This window comes from Leiobunum rupestre, chromosome 10, assembly GCF_980474605.1.
Source record: "Leiobunum rupestre chromosome 10, qqLeiRupe1.1.hap1, whole genome shotgun sequence".
Classification (NCBI taxonomy): domain Eukaryota; kingdom Metazoa; phylum Arthropoda; class Arachnida; order Opiliones; family Sclerosomatidae; genus Leiobunum; species Leiobunum rupestre.
In genome coordinates this window covers 55,701,662-55,724,174 of record NC_143393.1, presented here as the reverse complement: position 1 = coordinate 55,724,174, position 22,513 = coordinate 55,701,662, and the positions used below count along the sequence as shown (strand labels likewise).

General features: G+C 40.2%; 1 long non-coding RNA gene across 1 annotated transcript; it reads left to right on the top strand.

The window, feature by feature from the left end:
- The first annotated feature begins 8,365 nt into the window (after positions 1-8,365).
- On the top strand, positions 8,366-11,992 carry LOC149926234 (uncharacterized). The gene is made up of 3 exons (XR_016476967.1): positions 8,366-8,423; positions 11,449-11,529; positions 11,783-11,992. It is a non-coding gene; the product is annotated as an uncharacterized LOC149926234 (long non-coding RNA).
- Positions 11,993-22,513: the final 10,521 nt, after the last annotated feature.

Below are 22,513 nucleotides of genomic sequence, written 5' to 3'. Positions count from 1 at the left end.
TTAGGTATAAAGATAACCTTTGGATGCTTCCAGGAGCTCGGTACGTGCCCAAGAGCAATACAGGCACTGTAGATTCTGCACAACACAGGATAGAATATCTATTCCCTCCTGCAACAAGATGGGCGATATCCCATCCGGACCAGAGTCCTAATAGAGCTTAAATTAGGGTTATAAATAACTTATGATAATACAATAAAACAAAGTTAGCAAAACGTTTAATATAAGAGCTACGAATTTCGGTACAAACTATTGGCCTCTGACTTATGTATTTCGAAATTATAATACGAAAATAAAATAAAAATAATGATAAATTCATTTTTATTTTTAACAAGTTTATAGGCCAATTCTTCGAATTCTTTTTATTCAAAGTTTATGATACTAATGCTTTTATTTAAGTGGGTTAATTTTTGCCGCTTGTTCTTTGTTTTGCGGATGATTTAGCTTTCCATTGAATTCGCGGAACTTTTAAAGGACACAGGGTTGCAGGTGGCATTTTTTGTACCCGGTTCTTGTGACTTTATTATTCCATTATAATGTAAGATTGAATTTGGTTTATCAAAATCCGTTTTTCTTCGGCACTAGTTCGATATTGTATTAAATGACAAAAGTGCCTTCTATTTTTAAGAAATAATAAGTTTAACAAAAAATATTTTCTAATAAATACAGCTCAATTGTTTTGTATCGGATTATGAAAAAGTAACTAAACCCGGTCGATTCTTGCACACGACTACGTATTGCCATGGCATGTTGTTGCAGGAAGATATCCCAGTTTTGATGATTGTCAGTGTCAAAGGATGAAATCATCGTGCCAATAGTACGATTAAAACGTTCCGTCAAATTACTTTGGGGGTGATAATAGGACGTGAAACTTTGTTTCACGCCAAGTGTTTGGTAAACTTGGGTAATAATTTTTGACACGAAAACTTGCCATTGTCACTGACCACGCAAGATGGTAAACCGAAGTGACTGAAGACGTCGTTAATTAGATGGTGAATAATGGGTTTGGTGGTAGCGTTCCAAAGAGGAAAAATCTCTACCCATTTAGTTAGGTAATAGCATACCACCAAGATATATTTGAAGCCCCGCCTACTACGAGGGTATGGTCCCTTTAGATCGACCAAAATTACCTCCCATGGCTCCTGAACAGAACTACTTTTCATTTGACCCGCCAGCAGAAGTGGAGGGATTTTATGTTTCTGGCAAACTGCGCAAGACTTACAGAATTTCTGGACGTCTCCGTATAACCCGTCCCACGTAAATTGGCATTGGATGCGTTTCAATGTCTTTTTCGCACCCAGATGACCAGAGGAAGGGAGACTATGGCTAATATAAATAATTCGGGTTTTTAGGGTCTCAGGTACAAAAATCCTATAACTGTCCCACCCGTAACTACTTTTTTTTCGCACGTCTCTTACCAAAATACCATCCCGAATTTCACAATCAGGGGCTAACCTTTCGACATAATCGCGTAGGGCTCTATCCTCGGGCATTTCATCACTTAAAAAGAATTCAATAACGAGGCCCAATTAAGAGTCCTCCCTTTGTAATTTTGATATTTCCTCGTTGGTAAAAAGCACAACCGGCTTAAGAAATGAGTCCTCTGAAGAGACCACTGCAAAGTGGGCCTCTGCCTGAGACGCGTTTTCCTCGCCAAGGGGATTACATTCGGGAATCCTAGAGAGGGCATCAGCTACCTGATTATCTTTACCTGGCACGTGAGAAATCGAGAAATTAAAGGCCTGTAACCGCGCATTCCAACGCACGAACTTTCCTGTGGGGTCGGGAGCAGTAAAAAGCCAGCGGAGGGCGCTATGGTCGGTATAAACTTCGAAAGGTACACCCTCGACATAGGGTCAGAATTTTTCCACCGCCCAAACTACACCTAAGAGCTCTCTTTCCGTGGTAGAATACTTTTGTTCCGCGGAACTTAAAGAGCGACTCGCATATTGCACAACGTGTTTCTTGCCGTCAATCACCTGTTGTAGTACGGCACCGATTCCCCTTCAATGAGGCATCCGTGTAGATCTGGAAGGAATGGTTGTAGTCGGGGTTGCTTAAAATTGGCGCAGACGATAGTCTGTCTTTCAAGGTGTTAAAGGCGACTTCATGGTCGTCCCTCGAAATCCACGGGGTGTCATTGTGCGTTAGAGCGGTGAGGGGGGTCGCGATTTTTGCGAAATCCTTTACGAAACGCCGATAATAAGACGCCATCCCGAGAAAGCGGCAAACCTGCTTTACGTTTTTGGGGGTAGGAAAATTTCGCATGGTTTCTGTTTTTTCGGGGTCAACCATGACCGCGTCGTGCGACACAATATGCCCCAACACCCGACACTCTTGCCTACAAAATTGGGTTTTTTAAGAGTTAATTGTGAGGCCTGCTTTCATCAGGCGGTTAAACACCTCTTCTTAGGTCTGTATATGCGTTGTGAAATCAGCAGAAGCGATAATTAGATCGTCTAAATAGGCAAATACGGCAGATCCGGATAAATCTAATAATAGGTTATTAACCATACGTTGGAAGGTGCTTGGAGCGCAGGTCAGACCAAACATAAATACTTTCGGTCTAAACAGACCCCTCTGCGTGACGAAGGCCGCATAGTCGCGATGGGCTTCGTGTAACGGGACCTGCCAATATCCACTGCGCATGTCCAACGTGGTTATGTATTTTGGATGACGGATAGTCTCCAGGATGTCGTCGATTCGGGAAAGGGGGTACGCGTCTTTACGAGTAACGGAATTAAGTTTTCTATAGTCAATGCACAAACGCAAAGTGCCGTCTTTTTTACGAATCAAAACAGTAGGGCTAGCCCACGGACCATTCCCATACTCGACCACATCCTGAGCCAACATCTCGTCTATAATGACATCTGAGGTCTGTCTCTTATTTGGGGAATAACGATAAGGGGGCTAGCGATAGATAGGCTGTCACCAACATCTATATATTGTTCGACGGTACTAATATGACCGGGAACTTTGGAAAATATTGACTTTTTGTTATAAACTTACGTTTCTAAGACGAATCGCTGTTCATCATTTAAAGGGGCTGCATTGAGGGATTTATTAATGCCCTCAAAATCTACCAAGTACTCATCGCGAGAGATATTACAAAACTAGAAAGGACTAAACCCACTAGAAAGTTGAAGTTTAGTTTCTAGGGAATCGGGGTAACAATAGGACCCGCGACCAAAATCAACAATCATGCCGACATGACCAACTAAATCTCTCCCGATGACGCATTGTTAGGGAATACCTGATACGTAGACAGCCTCAAACTCCACTTTCTTACCAGGTAAGCCAAATAGCACTGTTACCGTGCCATGAGTTGGCAACAAGGTAGAATCCGGCTGTCTTAATGCAAAATTTTTATTGTGAGTTTTATAACCTAGAGAAGCTAAAATGGGTTCTAAATCCTTATGTATAAGCGTGTTGGTGGCAGCGCTATCCACGAGGGCTAGACACGGAGTATTGCCTATGAAAATAGAAAGATAATCTTGGGCACCTGGTTTCAAGAACATAGGATTAGAAGGCTCCGTGTTAGGGGGGGGGGGCTGCTAGTTTTTATGGTCGCGATGCGGGCTGGCTCCCCGTCCCCTCCGGGCCGCCTGCTGCGCCGTTTCCCGAGTGGGGATGTCTACTAGCTGCTCGACAAAAGGGGCGAGTGGGCCTGACCTTTCCACAGCCATGGCAGGTAAAATTTGGATTGTACGGAGGAAGGCTATTACTCTGCGAGGGTTGAAAATTTAGGATGGGGCTTCCCCGAAACTGCCATTATTATGGCGGGTCTGAAATGTATTTTTGTTAGCGCCGTTAGACGGACTAGCAAAATGAGATATTGTTATTTCGGTTTCCCGAAGAAATCACATTATTACGAGAAAGGAGGCGGAAGCACTTCGCTTCTGCTTATTAAGCATATTTTCGAGAGCATACGTGTCGTCCAACATGTCACGGACGTTACTGTAACGCGTTGTTAAAAGGGAAATTGAAATTTCTTCCCTGCTCACCCTCGTTAAATGGGGTATTCAATTGGTTAAAAAATTGTAGAGATTGTCCGCGTACTCCTTAACACTCTCTTGGGGCTTTTGTACGCGGTCCATTATCTTATCGCGCATAAGAGCGTCGCTAGATCTTTCAAAGCGAGCCCTAAATTCTGTTTCGAACTCGTCCCACGATAAAAACAGCTGCTTCTCCGTATACCAGTCTAACGCAGTACCATCTAACAACGACGGTACGGTAAATTTCAGGAATGCATCGTCTGGTAGGTTACCCAACATACGGTATTGTTAAGCCCAACGAAAGAATTCTTTCGGACCAGGATCCGTGGGTAACACTGAATAAGGTTTTGGGGGGTTAGCAGCGGCCTGCAAAAATGGCGCACTATAAAAAGGGGCGATGGGCATTGCATAAGCTCCCAAAGCGGGCTGCGCAGAAGGAACTGGGCTGCTAAATGGCGTCGCGGCTAAAGGGGTAATACCCGTACCCGTATTTATAGGGGCAGGTGGTGGAATCACGTTTGATGCACCACAGAGCGTGGGAGTAGAGCCTGCGTTGGGCAATCCGGTTGAAGACGGACTGTTGGTCCCGGAATATGGTAGAACTGGAGAGCTTAAGGAATTCTGATTATTTTGGGCACTCTGGACAGCTGGAGCATTCTGGGAACTGGTTACATTCGGGGCCCCCTGTAATTTTAAAAAAGCATCCTGCAACTGTTTTTGTTGGCTAGCTAGCAGCGCTAATTGGTTCATAATACCGGATAAGACATCCGATGGAATCACTACATTATTTGGTTGTGGACTAACAGGAGAAGTGGGATTAACTACGGGTCGGATTAACGGCGGATGGTCTAGTCGAAGCGGACGGATCCGCTGCCGTCTGACTATTCGGACCCGGGTGCCCGTTTCGGGGGTTTTGAGTTAGGTTATTCATATCGATACCAATAGGGATCTGATCTCGCCGAGCCGTACGCCTAGTCAGTCTATCTTGGCGTTGCCTATTCTGAGCAGCAATCTAGTCAGGGTTAGGGGAGTAACTCATAAAGGGGCCCAATTAAAGTAACTAAGTACCAACTAGCACTTAAATGAGCGTTGTATGTAGACATTAGCCACCACCCGAAATTCGCATGAATTAAAGAGAAATTGCAACAATAATAAACATTAGGAAACACTGTTTCTAGTAAAATACTAAAAACAAAACAAACCAAAATATTACTTATCAAATGTTACTCTATAAGTTAATCGCAGCGCACCTGGTAGGGCAAAATCTACTCTCACAATAGTGAGAACAAGCAACAACACTCAAAAGGTGTAGTAGGCCTAAACAAAAACCCTTGCAACAATAGTGCAGAAATTCACCAGTAGGTGCTGAGACTTTAAAAAGTGCAATAAAATACCAGTAGGTGTATTAAATATGAAAAAAAAAATTGTTTTCTTTCTAGGCATTACATTGTTATTTGACCTACCTCGATGAGTTCGTATCGGAAGGTTATTTATGAGGCGTTAAAAGAAGGGGGGAAAGCATTGCTAAAGTGTTATTTTAAATAAAGTTTTTATATATAAGGATAGCTAAGAAACTAGACCCCGGACGGACCCCCAAAATGTAGCGCTAAGTATATCTACCTATACCTAATCAATAATACTAATTCGAAATTTGGAATAACGCAACACTGCATTCGTCGAACAAAGACTCTGGCCCGTGGAACCGCGTCACTTTCTCTATTGGGGTGAGCGATATAATTATTAAAGTTGTCTAGGGGATTTATTAATGATAAATTAAGGTCAGTTATGGTGTCTAGGGGTAAGCTAAATATAAATTACAACTGGTTTAGGTTTGCCATGGAAATAAAACATTTAATAATAACACTAAAACAGTTAAAAGATAATAAAAGCATTGCCAATTTACAACTAGTCTACTATAGACAATGAATATTAGGGTAGTCGACTACCTTCGTCATCGACGGATAAACAAAAGTTCCCATTAACGGGTAATTTTAAACATACGGGTCAATATGGCCCAATAAACACATGATAAGATTAAATTAATAAATAAAAATATACACAACGATTTTACGGCATTGTCCAACGATCCAAAGTCTCGCTTCTAGTCGCGATGGTTTCACATTAGCGTTGGTTGCGGAGAGGAACCGAGATGAGGTCGCACATTGCGCGTTGAAACTGGGTGTAGCGCGGCGAAGCCCCCTATCTGACGACACATTTTCCGATCGCGGTCCTTGGTACTCGATTACCGTTCTCGAAGACATTATCTGTGTCTCTCTTAAACAAAATTTTGAAGTCCCGGTTTTAAGGTCGGAGGTCACGTGGTCCTTGTTGAACGTCATTCGTTCGGACCAATCCTGACCGTTCACAAGAATCCCGCGCTTGGAACTTTTTCCAATGACACACCGTGGGAGCGACCACGGTGTCGCGCACCATCAAAGGGGTGACCCGCACATCATCCCAAACATATTTATGACGAGAGATGGCGCCAGAGTGGCGGCCATCATAAATTAACGAAGTTCAGCAGAACTAACAATACCAAAAGAAAATCATTTGACAGGGCGATACCAATTATATTTTCGCCCTGCCGAATGGGTAGTGGGATTTCCACAAACCCTCACAAAATATAAAATATCGCAAAAGGAATATATTGACAACAATATAGGCAAACCTCAACGGGAAAATTTGAAGCACGCGGTCTTCACCGTTTAACGATAACGAAGGGGGGAACACAATAAGCTCAATAAAGTCGGTGCCGCGGCTCGACATAGATAAGGAAAGTGGAAGGGGACAATGGCCAGTAGTCCCAGAACGACTTTCAATAAGAAGGGGGGTTTAGAAAGGAAGGGGTAAGCTTATTAGCCTGTCACCTGGACGACCAGCGTCCTGGTAGGTAGATGAGTTCGCGGAAGAGAATTCGTAAACAGAGCCATAAATTTGAGAATGTGGGAAATGTTTAAAAAAATCATCTGATTTTTTAAAAAAAGAATACTTAAATAGTTTTAGCGTTACACCACAGACACCAAAATCTCTACATAGACTGTGTTTTTGTAACGAAATTTCATCGAAATCATCAAAATTTTCCCGTTTTGGATATCTTAATTTTTCCCCGCTTTTTGTTACAGGTACATAGTCAATGAGAAACTTGTAGATCGTCATCGAACACGTCAAAATAACGTTGGAGCGAAAACAAAAAAAAAAACACAATTTTTATTTAAACAACTACTAACATAAATTATATGTACGGTTCAAATACTCCACCATTGACTGCGATGCAGGCTTCAGCACCAACAATCACGTTCAACCATTTCCGGGGTTACTTCCCGGCAAACGCTAGTGATTCGTTAACGTAGTCCTTTGAGCGTTTGAACGGGAGTGCCAAATACTTCAGTGACCTTACTCGCCAATGTAATGGAACGTTTCTCCATAACCATAGTTGTGGTAATTGCATTGTTCAAGGAAAGTTTACCGTCTCTGGGGTAATGAGGGAGGCACTGCCTTGTTAAAACCACGATCTATTCTTCAATTCGATCTTCCGGCTGATTTGAATTAATTCAAATAACTCTCGGGGAACAATACCAGACCAAGTATAAGGTTCCCAAAAGGACCAATTCAAGACAAAAATCCGCACTGGGATTTTCTGCACCTTTACCAATAACAATTTGAGTGCTTAAACGCTTGGATTAGTCGTTAGGGACCCCCCTTTAGGAAATCATCACCTTATGATTGAACAATAACACTGTCCGAAACGATAGTCGAAGTTAATTTTATTTTATTTATAAATAAACCGTCTTTCGCACTTTTAGGGCCCGTTGCAAAAGTGTGCTTTGCTAGAATCGCACATGATAAATTCAATGGGCTAGCACTTTGGCTGGGGCTTTTGCAACAGACCCTAAGATTTCGCTGTCAGTCATTATTTTTTTATACTATTGTGCAAGTTGATAGACAATTAACCAAATACGCTAGGGGTAATTAAGATAAGCATTTCTCTTTGGTAATTAATCTTTGCATAATGTATTTTATTGTAATTCATGTCTTTGTTCAATTGCTTATACAGGGTATTCTTAAGATTTTTAATAAAATATTTATAAGGGAATGGAGTTTTAAGGCGCAAAATATCATCTGTAGTGTTGACTTGAGTAGTAGCCCAGCTGTTAAATATTATTATAATCTATGTAATGACATTTTTAGAAATTGAGATGTTTAAAAACTTGCAAGCGCATTGAACAAAAATCGCTATAAAAGTACGTATATAGCCAGTAGTTCGACGAATAATAGGATTTAATAAATCATAAACATCGGCAGGCAAGAATCATAATTTAACAAAATCGCGTTTAACTATCGAGCTTTATATAAACCCATTTCTACCAGAAATAATAATCAGAACGACTGTCGTTGGCATAAAGGTTTCCCGCATTCAACAATCATCAATCCGTAAGCTGTAAATCATTCTCGTGTACAATATACTTCAGTCCTAAGATAAACCATCTACAAAATTCGTTTAGAGCTTACTATTTGTTTATTTATTTTTGGCTAGGGCTTCTAACGATCATCTGAATAAGGTAAACTGTTTCTATTTCTCATGTCAGATTTATTTTCGATAAACAACCTGATTATTCTGGCAACGGGTCCATTTTTTTACTGTTTTGCGGCTACCTTTATGTTTTATCCGTTTTCCGTAACCGACTCAGCCACAGATAAAAAATAACATATTTTTCCTCAGATTACCATATAGATATCCATATTGTTAAACCTCTTCTAGTGAAGATAAATAATAAATATGCAAATTGTTGTGTACACTTAAAAAGTAATTTTTCCACCTAGTCAATATAAAGCTACACTTAAATAGGAGGTTAAAGAATCAATAAAAAAACCAAATAAAACCGTTAATGCCAAATATCTGCAAGTCTCACGGGCCGGAGTGAGGGCTTTTGGGTAAAAAAAGCTACGTGACACGATCAAAACTAGGCCCATCTATTAGCCATTTGGGTATACAAGGATAAAGATCAAGTCTTATAAAGAAAATGGGGGCATACGTATAAGACTGATGACGTCATCACCGAAAACCACTAATAAGCGACCTATAAGGTACATAGCCATAAACGACGGCATTCAATAGCTCTGAACTTGTTCTTTCCGAAACCTATCAGTCTTACGACATAGGGGGGGGGGGGTGTAAACAGTGTATAAGATTTTGTAACACCCCACCCAGTAAATTGAATTGCACGCGCGTTTTCCGAAAAAGCGCTGAATTTTCGTGAAGATACTTACGGGCACAAAAATTTGTGTCGTTTCAACTATATCTCAAGTCGCTGATCAAGAATATTTGAGTTTAGGCACTATAAATTGTGTTTTAGTTCATTAAAATGCTTGTAACGGCTATTTACCAATTTTATTTTCGGGGGGTTAACAAAATTACACTGCACTTTGTGATACAAATGCTGGAATTTCCACACATGTTCTACAATATAAATTAAGCTATTCTAGAAGAGGAAACAAAAAAATTCCCTTTAAGATCTAAGATGGCCGTCATTTTAAAATGCGTGCCTATTTGGCACCAATTTCTTGAAATATGGTTGTTGGCCGACAAACGATAACTATTTTTTTTGTTACACAAAGAAAAGAGATGGGGTTACATATTTTGTTTACTAATTTCCAATTTAATTACGCTACAATGTTGTTAAATATCTTAAAAGAATGCTATTGAAGAACGCCATTAGAAACGTTATATAAAAAAACAATTTTATTTAAGTTAAGTGTTACCGAAACCAAACGTTGTATCTCAAGATAGTAAAAACACACGTTTTGACCTTTAGCGGTCATACTTTACCATTGATGACCAAGCACCATCGGAAAAGCATTTATGCACGGCCAGAGACCTTTCTTTTAAGGTATTAGCTGTCTCGTTATCGAATAAAGTTGGTGGTATAAAAAGCTATTTAAAATGCCGGCCATCTTGGATCTTCAATTGATTTTTTTTGTTTATCCTTCTCCTTCTTCTTCTGGAATAGCTTTATATATATGGTAGAACATATGTGGAAAGTCGCATGTTTGTATAGCAAAGTGCAGTGTAATTTTGCAAACCAATTTCTAGTGCCTAAACTCAAGTATTTGTCATCAGCGCATGGCCGTGCAGAGGTATCCTGGGGCCCGCGGTCAAACTTACTCGCGGGCCCTTTTGATTTGCACCCCCCCTTGAGCCATGAAACTTTTTCCCAAGTTAACTTGATTTGCACCCCCCTTGAGCTTCTTTGATGGGTCCGGCAGCTACGGGCCCCCCTAGTGGGCCCTTTTTATCCGGGCCCCGGGGATTTTGCCCCCCTCTGGACGGCCCTGGATCAGCGTCTTGAGATATAGTCGAAACGACACAAAATTATGTGCCCGTAAGTATCTTTTCACGAAAATTCAGCGCTATTTCGGAAAACGCGCGTGCAATTTAATTTACTGGGTGGAGTGTCACAAAATTAGTCTTATACACCGTTTGCCCCCCCTCTCCCTTATGTCGTAAGACTGATAGGTTTCGGAAAGAACAAGTTCAGAGCTATCGAATGATGTTATTTTCCGCTTTGTACCTTATAAGTCGCTTATTAGTCGTTTTCGGTGATGACGTCATCAGTCTTATATGACGTATGACTCCACTTTCTTTATGAGACTAGGGCCGCGTGCCTTGACACTCACCGGAGGGGAAATTGTTAATTAACCGTTGAGCTCCGTTTGCAATCGTGACGCCACGTCTGTTGAACGCTTTTTTGCGATTTTTGTAAATTTTATAAAATATCGTCTGTTGTGTCGTCTGCAACTAGCCTTCCCGTGTGCTGTGACGTCACGATTGCGTTTATCAATTAAATAACGGCTCTTCCAGACGCTTATTTCGTTGACTCTCCGTTTGCAAACGAGACGTCAATCCCGGAAGTGAAAAAAGTCGTGCAGTAGCGAATGCGCATTCAACGGTTCAACCGTTTGCTGTTATTGGACGCGGCCTTGATACTTTCTCCTTGTATACCCAAATGGCTAATAGATGGGCCAAGTTTTGATCGTGTACCTTAAGGGTTGCTTTATGAGTTTCCGAATGTTACGTCACGTAGCTTATATTTCTCAAAAGCCCGCACTCCGTAAGACTTGCAGATATTGGGTACCCGTCAGAAAGGTTTTTCAAAAATGGAATCACCCACCGTGTACCTTACCACTTGCTTATTTTGGCATGGGCTCTTGGACTAAAAAGAGTTTCTGCGTAAGGCCGTTAGAGTTAAAAATCTGCCATCCGCTAAAGGTGTTGGATTAAAATTAAACCAGTTAATCTGTGAACGCAACAGATCACAGATCACCATTAGAAGCCTTACTTTTTGAACCCTATTCTTAACATTTTGAAGCTAAATAACAAAAAGCCGAAGAATGTTTGTAGGAAGTGTTTGAAAAATGTTGAATACCTATTTGTTATACTAAGTCATTTGTTTTATAGGTACAATGAAGGCTTCAACATTTATCATCACCATTGTTTTGCTTCTTAATATCTTGAGCGACAACATGGTAGTTTTGGATGGTAAGTTGAACATACAATTTTTTCATAAGCTACAACAAAATAGCAAATAAATTTCTGGTTTTGAAATTTAAGTCCTATGTATATTACAGACGCGCTCTATATATCGCAAGATAAGTTGATTAATTTGGTACACCCATTGCCATATCTCTTGTTAAATCATCCATGATTGATATCGAAATTACAATAACAGATATAGCTCAGATGAATTGTCATTTGTTGTAGTTAATCGTCTAACCACAAAATATTCTACCAGACATACAATGTCAAACTGACAAGGATTGCGAGGAGAGGAGACATTGCGAGACATATCACGTGAAAGATTTGAGAGGCGTACCATCTGTATGGAAATCGTGCGTACCTGATGACGATGGAGGAACTCATTGATCTAAGATAATCTGAATGTAAAAGTATATAAAAATATAATAAAAAAGTGCTTTTGTAAGAAAGTAGAAACATATTAGAAGTTTGTGAACAAAATATTTATTATGTAAAATTAATTTAGTAGTGACTATTAAATCCGCACCTGAAACCGTTCTAGATGGCCCTGTAGCGTTGAGTTTTTAACCTTCTCTTCTGTGCATACTGCTTGTTAGAATGAAAATGGGATTAATCTGGTAGTCGATGTTCTATGGATTTTTTGCATAGTATATATATTTCACCAGAGTTTTCACCCTAGGCTTTTTAGGAAACACTATTTAAAAGAAGTATAGTGTAAAGCACATTTAACGTTGCAAATGGCTTTCGGTGAAAATTCTTTAATTTTGGATATGTGATAGATTGCATGATGACGAACAAGGTTTCTATGAGTCGAATATTACTAAAAACAGTCGGGAAAATACCAAACTACTTTAATGCGTGAAACAACAAATCTCATACGAGCACCTGAAATTTAAAAATCGCAAACCTCTCAATTTGGCCGATTTCAAAGGCGTATATTCCTAAGTTAGCAAACTACGGTTAGTTGCCGCTTAAACGAATCAAATCGAATACAGCGAAGGTTTTTCTGAAAAAGAAAATTCGTGTGTATTATTTGCTTAGCAAGAACGTAGTTATTTAAAATTAAAAGATGTTAAGATGATCATCCGACACCACGATCTCGCTTTCCTTTATCACCCGCAGAGAGCAAGAAAACGAGTTGCTGGGGCGTGTTTCCATGGCGCCAGTGAACTCAAGTGTCACTGAACCAATAAAATACCGCTCGGATTTGATTGACGCGATAAAGCTAGTATGAATAAGATAATTACTAAAAAATGTCCCACATATTCATTTTCCTAGGTAGAAATAAATACATTGGGTTTTACACAAGGGTGAAAATAAGTTTTACAATCTAGCGTCTTTTTTCTAGCCAGACCTAGAAATGTAGAGTTTATACCTTCATATAAATTTTTGTTTTGTTACTAAATTGCGTGCCCCTCCGGACCTCTACGCCACTGAATTCAACAGTCTATAATATTGAGTGTCCATTTAAATAATAAGCAATTTCAGAAAAAATAATAATGAGGCCTACATGTACGTCGGTCTTGAAATGTTTCGAATAGAGCACACAAAGTTATTTTTTATTGATTATTAATAGCTTTAGAACGTGTATGGATCAGTGTGTACCTTAGGTTTTAACCATGTCGCAGCTTACTTTCTCCCGCAATACGCGGGTTTGTTGTTAGTTTGAAGAAATCCTTACTCAAACTTAAGTCATATTTTTCGCGTCCACGTTATACAACCGTGTGTGTTGCAAGAAAGCACGCTCTGACCCGTGAACTAATACCAGTAAGTTTGTTCATTACTGAAAAATTACCTACTGATGCTATCATCTAAAAATATTCTAAATAACACAATACTAACCAAGTCTCAAACATGGAGCGGCTGAAATCAACTGTTTTTTCATATTTCACTTACACCCCATATGCCTGTTTAAGTACTTGTAATTTATTAAAATGTGTACCTTGTGCGTCAGAAAATATTTTACCAGATTTTGATTGAAACAAATCCTAATGCAATCGCTTATTTCACGTATTTAAAATATGCCTCACCCAAATGATGTTGGAAGAACACTTCATGCGAACTGGTAAAAATTTAAATGATTTTAGAGTCATGTGTTCTCGAGCTCTATGTCAAGTGTGGTAGAATCCAAAAAATTGCCACCAGGCTTAGATTTCTATTTACTTCTAGTAGTTATATATTTTTGATTTGAATATTTCATCTTCGCCTACCTGGCAATACTAAGGTGATTAATTTTACTAAAATTAAAGTTGTGTATGGAATCGAATAATTAGAAGAATTATGTTGAAAAGAGTATGTAAATATTAAAATGTTTGATTTCTGTCGTATCATCTTAATATTGTTTAATACAGAAATAACATACATAAAAATCTATGAACGCGAATGAAACCAGCTAATTACCTGATTTTCCTGACGAAATTAAAATAACGCTAATTTATCGATAAACAATTTGCAATATTTTGGCATTTTTATGTAAAGTGCTACGAGTTTCGTGCGATGAAATATGGTCTGAATAATCATAGGGTGTAACTGTTGTCTACTGGGTGTCGTTTTTGTCGTCTTTTACTTAAATGTAATAAATCTTTTTTGTAGATAAATACAATTGTAGTTCTAGCTGGGGCCCGGCCGAAACAGTTTTCACGGGACTTTAGTTCTAGCTGGGGCCCGTCCGAAACAGTCTTCAATGGATTTTAGTTCTAGCTGGGGCCCGGCCGAAGTATGGGCTACCCAGATAGCTTTAAATAAAACTATACCATGAATAATCATAACCTTTTTTTAAAGAAATTTCATTAGTTACATTTTTACCATGGTCAAAAAAGAGAATTTACACGATCAAGTCGAATATTTCGGGAAATTTTAGGCCAACACTATCTATTTCTGACTAGCTTGCTCGAAACATCGTATAAGTAGAAGTAAATGAAAGAAATTACGTTATCCGATCAAGTTGGTAACAAACATTTTCAATAACGTGGAAAGGTACCTAGTTTTAAGGCTCGTGTAAGACTCCGGAACCCGCAACGTTGTCCACCGACAAAATCACAGAATAAATCTTGCGATTATGGTGCTTACAAAGCGATTACTTTCCCACGGCGGGCTTTCTGCTTCGTTATCAACTGACAAGGATAAGACACGAGGTGCAACGCACCGATTTTATTCAAACTCGGGGGATTGGTAGACCTTCATATAGCTTGAAAAATCCAAAAGGTAATTTATTCGATGGGCAACGGTTAAGCCATGGCAACGAAAAATGTTTTTAACAACTCCATTGAAATTTTTTCTACAGGATTTAACATGTAAAAATTGTAAAATATTAAAAAATATTTAACATTGCACGTTTGAACAATTATTTCACTCAAATGATGTTTTTATTTTGTTTTTGGGGTAATTTGGATCATTTTGTAGGAATGAACGTTAATTTCGGGAAATGCAAATACAATTGGAAAAATTCGAACAAAATTGGGTAAATGCGATTAAGTTTGAGTAAATGCAAATACATTTGGGTAAATACGAACTTAATTGGTAAATGCGAATAAGTTTAGGTAAATTCGAACGAATCTGGGTAAATAGAAACCAAATTGGGTAAATGCGATTAAGTTTGGGTAAATGCGATTTAGTTTGGGAAAAAGCGAATACATTTCTGAAAATGCGAATACAATTCGGTTAATACGAACTATGTAATTAATTGTTTCTTTTGTTTGTTTGTAAACGAACTTGAATTATAAATATATATATATTATATATATATATTTATAAGAACGTCCCTGCCACGCACGATCGCTACGCTCATGTGGAAACGGGACGATGTAATATTTTGTATGTTATGTAAAATTACAATTCGCATCAATAAATTAATCAATCAATCAACTATCGTAGACGTCTCCCTTCCATAAACTGCAACCTTGTACCTCTTCGTGGTGGAAGGGAGTAATAGGTGGAGGGGCAACCCTCCATGCTGGCCAACTAAGGCTCTGCTTCTTCCTTAAGCTAAGGTGTAAGGTATAGTGCTAAGGGCTGAGTGGTAAATGGACAGAGGATTAAGGGTGGTGACCGTGTACTTTCCTCTTTACTCGTGGGATCTGCATGGATTCTTTAAATAATAAAAACAAAAACAAACAGGGCAAGGGTCTGCCTTCGACAGTACCCGGCCAACAGGGATTGGGTAACCAATCTTCAATTAGCACAGGACAAGGGTCTACCTCTACCAGTACCCGGTCTGCAGGGTAAGGGTCCTCCCAAGGGGGTACCCAACCTGGACAAGGGTCTGGTTCTGGTGGTACCCAGTCAAAAACATACAACAAGAACCTTAAGCGCAAAGAACGCCGGAAGGTTCAAAAGCAGAAGGGGGCAGATGGTCCACAGGTAGGGGACGTAGTCAATCCTCCTGGCAAAAGACTAAGGTCCGACAACTCGGCTGTATCTTCCGAGTCTCAGCAGAAGGCTTCCAAAAGGCCTAGACCTTATAGTGAAGTTGCAGTGTCGACCAAGATGGCCATCATTAAAGATGGCTTTCCAGTCGCCACTCTATCGGATGAGGAGTTTAACACCATCCAGTGTGGAGTTCTTGAGCAGATAGATGAGATACCTTCGGGTAACCCGCTACCTCGCTTCTCGAATTTCCAACTATCTGGGGGTGCTATCACTTATACAGGGTGTTAACTGAAAAACGATACAGAGCCAATTACTCAAAATATGTTTTAGGTAAGAATTTGAAATTTGCAGGTTACATAGAGGGTGCAGGGGGACAAATGACAATGAAAATTTCAATGACCTTGAACCAGGTCTTGAAGGTCATTCAAATTTTATCTCGTAACCCATTAGGATTAGAAGAATGGTTCCAATTAGAAATTTGTTCTACGTTTAATTTTAAGTCTAAACATCTTTGAACCGATCTAATTTGACCAATGGGAAGCCGAGAAATGTTAGACCAAAACCATAAGGTCGTGTGTGGTATTCTAGTCAAGACACGACATGTAAGGGCTTATAAATCGAAAACTACCAGATCTAATGGATCAAAATTGTCGTGACTCTCTAAACTGAGTGGGGGAGTTCGAAATTTGTAAGTTATGATGACCTTGAAATATTTGTTCAAGGTCATTCAAAATTTATCTCGAGAACCATTAGGATTAGGAGAATGGTTCCAATTAGAAAAATGCCTGCCTAGGATTTCTAAGTCAAATTACCTTTTACCCGAAGTAAATAAACCAATAAAACTCCTAAATTAACGTTAATTAATTGATTTTAGACGTACCAAGTATTTTTAATAGTAAAGCGGTCTCCAGGGTAACGGGTTTTAAATCAATTTCAAAAGCATTCTTAAAACTCACTTAAGCATATCGGCAAAGAATATTTTGCGTTGAAAACTTTAACTAATTAATCCCGTTTGGAGAAAATAAAAAATGTATTCTGCTCAACAAAAAGCTGAAATGGTTCGACGTTATTACGAATGTGGAAACAATCCGCGTATTGCTGCAACAATGTTTCGACAAAACTTTCCAAATCTTCGACCATCTCACACAACTATTTTAAGAATTGCTAGGTGTTTTGAGTTAACAGGAAATGTCAATGGTAACGTAGGACCACAAAACCAATTAAGCAGGTAACTTAGACGTCGATGTCTTAGCGTATTTTAAAGCAAATCCCCGACGTAGTATCAGAGAAGCTCAGGCAGAATTGGGATTTTCGAATGTTTACATTTGGAAAATTCTCAAGAGAAACCACATGCACCCTTACCACGTCCATCTTCATCAAGGACTTAAGGCCGGCGATGGAAACTCCCGTTTGGATTACAGTAACTGGTTGCTAAATCAAATAGCAGTAGACCCTCATTTTCATCGGGACATTCTTTTCTCCGATGAGAGCATTTTTTCTCGGGATGGCTTAGTAAACATCCACAACACGCACTATTGGGATAGCCAGAACCCCCGTTTCAAGATGCCGACCTCACACCAAGAGAGGTTTAGCCTAAATGTATGGGCCGGAATATTAAACCACCGAATTGTAGGTCCAGTTTTCATTCCTGATAGGTTGAATGGAATGACCTACCTAAATTTATTGCAAAATGAGGTAGTTGAATTTTTAGAGAACCTCCCAATTTTAGACTATCCTAGAGTCAGGTATCAACATGACGGCGCCGGTCCACACAGGAATCGAATTGTGAAAGAATACCTGGATTTGCATTTTCTCAATAAATGGATCGGCAACAATGGTCCATTTAAATGGCCACCTCGTTCTCCAGACTTAACATTATTGGATTTTTTTGTGGGGCTTTATTAAAGAAAAAGTTTATTTAACCCCAGTTATAAACGTTGAAACTCTTCGGGAAAGAATTGTTCAAGAATTTGGCGATGTCACCCAAGAAATGCTAGAGAATACGATGAAATCGGTTGTCACACGAGCGCAAGCACGCGTAGTAGCCAATGGAGGTATTTTTGAACATTTCATAAAATAAGTCTAGAATTTAAGGGAGCTTGAAACATTACATTATAATTGTTATGTTCATTATTATTTGAAAGTTATTCAAATTATTAATTATTTATTTATTTAAAATATTTGTAAATAATTCTTACGTTTATAAGTTGCTTATTTATTTCAATTACTTATTTTTGTGTTTAAAACATTTAAACTAAAAAGTTAATAAAATACTTGGTACGTCTTAAATCAATTAATTAACGTTAATTTAGGAGTTTTATTGGTTTATTTACTTCGGGTAAAAGGTAATTTGACTTAAAAATCCAAGGCAGGCATTTTTATAATTGGAACCATTCTCCTAATCCTAATGGTTCTCGAGATAAATTTTGAACGACCTTGAACAAATGTTTCAAAGTCATCATAAGTTACAAATTTCGAACTGCCCCACTCAGTTTAGATTGTCATGACAATTTTGATCCATTAGATCTGGTAGTTTTCAATTTATAAGCAATTACATGTCGTGTCTTGATTAGAATACCACACACGACCTTATGGTTTTTGGTATAACATTTGTCGGCTTCCCATTACTCAAATTAGATCGGGTTGAAGCTGGTTAGACTTAAAATTAAACGTAGACCACATTTCTCATTGGAACCATTCTTCTAATCCTGATGGTTCTGGAGATAAAATTTGAATGACCTTGAAGACCTGGTTCAAGGTCATTGAAACTTTCATTGTCATTTGTCCCCCTGCACCCTCTATGTAACCTGAAAATTTCAAATTCTTACATAAAACACATTTTGAGTAATTGGCTCTGTATCGTTTTTTAGTTAACACCCTGTATATGCGGTGACAATTTGTCATGTGAATGGTTGAAGAAGGAGTTCGACCAAAATGATAGAATGTTGGAGGGCACGAGGCTTCTGGTCACAGTAGCCAGTGCGCTTCCAAAACCTTTCAAGGTCGCCTTTAAAACCAAGAACGTCTGGATGAAGGACCCAGTTGTTCTTCTAAAGAGGTTGAGGGCCTACAACAGTGAGCTGAACACTCACTGCTGGAGGGTTGTAAACTGCATAGTGGAAAAAACCTCCATTCGCTGCATTTTCCAGATAAATTGGGGTTCGATGTCTGCTATTAGGAAAGCCGAGTTTAGGGCAGACACCGGCTTGAATAGGGGCATCTTCAAGGTGCTTCACGATCCAAGTTCGGATAAACCCGATGATGAGGCTACGGCCGGGTCGGACATGTCTGGCACAGAAGATGAGAATACTCTGTTAGGTGGAGAGGATGCACTAACAGATGGGATGGGTGGTATCTCTATTTCAGATATAGAGGACACCTTGCTAGGTGCAGAACCCGATGTAAAGGGGCAACAGAGGAGGAGACAAGAAACTCTGAGGAAGCCGGAGGGAGTAGTGTGGTTCTCACACCCACCTCTGGGAATAATCAGTAGTGACGGGTACTCCTCTTTTATTTACCCCAGAAGATGGGCATCAAGGTGGTTCAGATAAACCTGCACCACTGTAAGGCAGCCTCAGCAGTATTATGCCGTAGGTTTGCACTGGAGGGCATAGACGTTGCACTCATACAGGAGCCATGGACTCTCAAGGGCCAAATTCTTGGTCTTAAAAGTGCAGGTAATGTCTTTTACGATTATAACTGCGATACACCTAGGACATGCATACTAGTAAGAAGGGGAACTCATTCTCTTCCGCTATTCATGTACTTTTCTATGGATACGACTGTAGTTAGCCTGATGGGAGATTAAGAGCTAACTATAGCGTCGGCATACTTCCCATATGATGAGGCCATTTCCCCTCCATCACAGGAGGTGATCAACCTGGTCGACCACTATGAGAGAGAGGGTAAGAAGCTGATCATCGGATGCGATGCAAATGCACATCACGTAGTATGGGGCAGCAGTAACTGCAACAGACGTGGCGAGGACCTTCTGGAATATTTGCTTAGTACAAAACTTCATATTCTCAATAAACACAATGTACCAACTTTTGTTACTAGTAACAGAAGTGAGGTCATTGATCTTACGCTGTGCACAGAGAATGTCGCAGATGTAATTCATAACTGGCATGTGTCTAGTGAACCATCACTGTCGGATCACAGACACATCTGCTTTAGTATCCTGGTCAAATCCACCCGGGTTGACATAGAGATTCGTAATCCCAGACGTACGAATTGGTCTGGCTATAGGGAAGACCTAGGTCTTTATCTTAAGGATGAGAAGCCAAGGCTCTCATCGGTGCTGGACTTCGATTTGGCTGTTGATCATGTGCAACATGCCATAATCGATTCCTACCACCGAAACTGTCGGTGAAGTCTACCAACCAGCCAAGGCTAGTTCCTTGGTGGACAGCTGAGATTGGTGAACTTCGCAACAAAACAAGGAAGCTCTTTAATAGGGCAAAGAAAAGGGGCGACTGGGTTTCCTACAAGAGTACCCTAACCGCCTATCACAAAGCTATTCGTGATGCCATGAAAATTATGGCACATGATAATACTAAACATCTCGACACCATTAGGTTGAAGGATGGAAGTTTTTCGACATCTGGCAAGGAAACTCTAACACATATGTTGGAGACGCACTTTACAGACTCTAGGGTCACAGACAGTTGTGGCACTGATAGTCTCCCTTTTAGGATACAACGTACCAAAAGGGAAGACTGGGCTGTGGCAAAACAGGTTGTCACACACTCCAGGCTTATGTGGGCGATAAATTCCTTTAAGCCTTATAAGTCCCCAGGTCCGGATGGGATCTTTCCCATTTTGCTGCAGGAGGGCAGCGATACTCTCTGCCCACTGCTCTGGAGAATCTACAGGACTTGTATTACCTTAGGGCATATTCCAAGCTCCTGGAAGCTCTCTAGGACCATTTTTATCCCCAAGCCCGGTAAGTCAAACTACCTTAAGGCTAAGGCATTTAGGCCAATTAGTCTCACTTCTTTTCTCCTGAAAATTTTGGAGAAACTGGTAGACTGTTATTTTAGGGAAGAGGTTATTTCCCAAACGCCTCTCTCTACTGCTCAGTATGCCTATCAAAAGGGCAAATCTACTGAGACCGCCTTGCATGGCATTAGCAATTCCCTTGAGAGAGCTATTGAGTTTAAAGAAATCGCTCTTGCGGTTTTTCTTGACATTGAGGGGGCCTTTGACAAGGTCTCAAGTGCAGTCTTGATGAAGGCTGCCAAGAGGTTTGGTATCAATGAAACACTTTGTCTCTGGATCAAATTTATGTTGACGAACCGAAGGGTGACATGCCTCCTGCTTGGCGATTCCCTGATGGTCTCCACTAGCCGTGGGTGCCCACAGGGGCTGTTCTCTCTCCCCTGTTGTGGTGCCTCGTGGTGGATGAACTGCTGAGGAGGCTGAACAGAGGGGGGTGCCGCTGTTTTGGTTACGTCGACGATATTGCTATCATTGTGAGAGGGAAATTCCCAACGACAGTTAAGGATGTTATGAGGAGAGCAATTTACAGTGGATTTTTGCAGGTGGCATATCTTCGTATTTATTACCATGTGGATCGTTCCCGACTTCTTCTCCTAAAACAAACTTGCACTAAAACTGGTGCAATGAAGTGAACCTCACGGTCAATCCCAGTAAGACGGTTCTGATTCCTTTTACTCGTAAAAGGACCAGGGGAGCGTTTAATGGTATTTCCTTGTTCGGTACCAACCTGGAAGAAAGCACTGAAGTGAAGTACTTAGGTGTTATCCTTGACAACAAAGTAACATGGAAACCACATCTTGACTATATTATCAAGAAGGGACAAATGTTATTTTGGAGAATTAGAAGTACGGTCAGCAAGTCCTGGGGCGTGAGTCCTAGAGTTGTTCACTGGCTTTACACAATGATCATCAGACCCATACTGTCCTATGCAGCTGTGGTCTGGTGGCCAAGGGTTACTTTAAAAACGGTGTAGTCTGAACTGCGCACTCTTCAAAGGCTAGCTTGCGTTGGCATAACAGGAGCTATGAGAACAGCCCCAACTGTTTCTCTAGAAATTCTACTGAATATTCTTCCTCTACATTTGTTTATAGAGGAAGCTGCTACTTTTGGTGCCTATAGGCTAAACCAAAATGGGTGGTGGATGGCCAATAGTTGGGAAAAGAGCCACACTACGCTTATTAGAGATATTTCCAGTCGGTTACCTGTTCTCTCAATGGGTTCTAACAACATGGCTGCTAAACTTCGTTTTAATAAGCCTTTCGGCGTGTTTTTCCCTAGCCGCACGGAATGGTCAAATGTTACCCTCGGTACCAGAGGGAAAGTTGTCTGGTTCACCGATGGGTCTAAAACCCATCTAGGTGCGGGCGCAGGGATGTACTGCCTAACGACCAAGTACTGCTTCTACAAAAGCCTTGGAATTTACGTCTTTCAGGCAGAGATTTCTGCTATCTGCTTCTGTGTTGACTTCTGTCTTAAGAACAACTATCGCGGGAAAGTTATCCAAATTTGTTCGGATAGCCAGGCTGCTTTAAAAGCTCTAAACCAGTCTAATGTTTCTTCTAGACTGGTTCTTAGCTGCTTGGATCTCCTTTCTAATCTCGGGACGCTTAATAAGGTT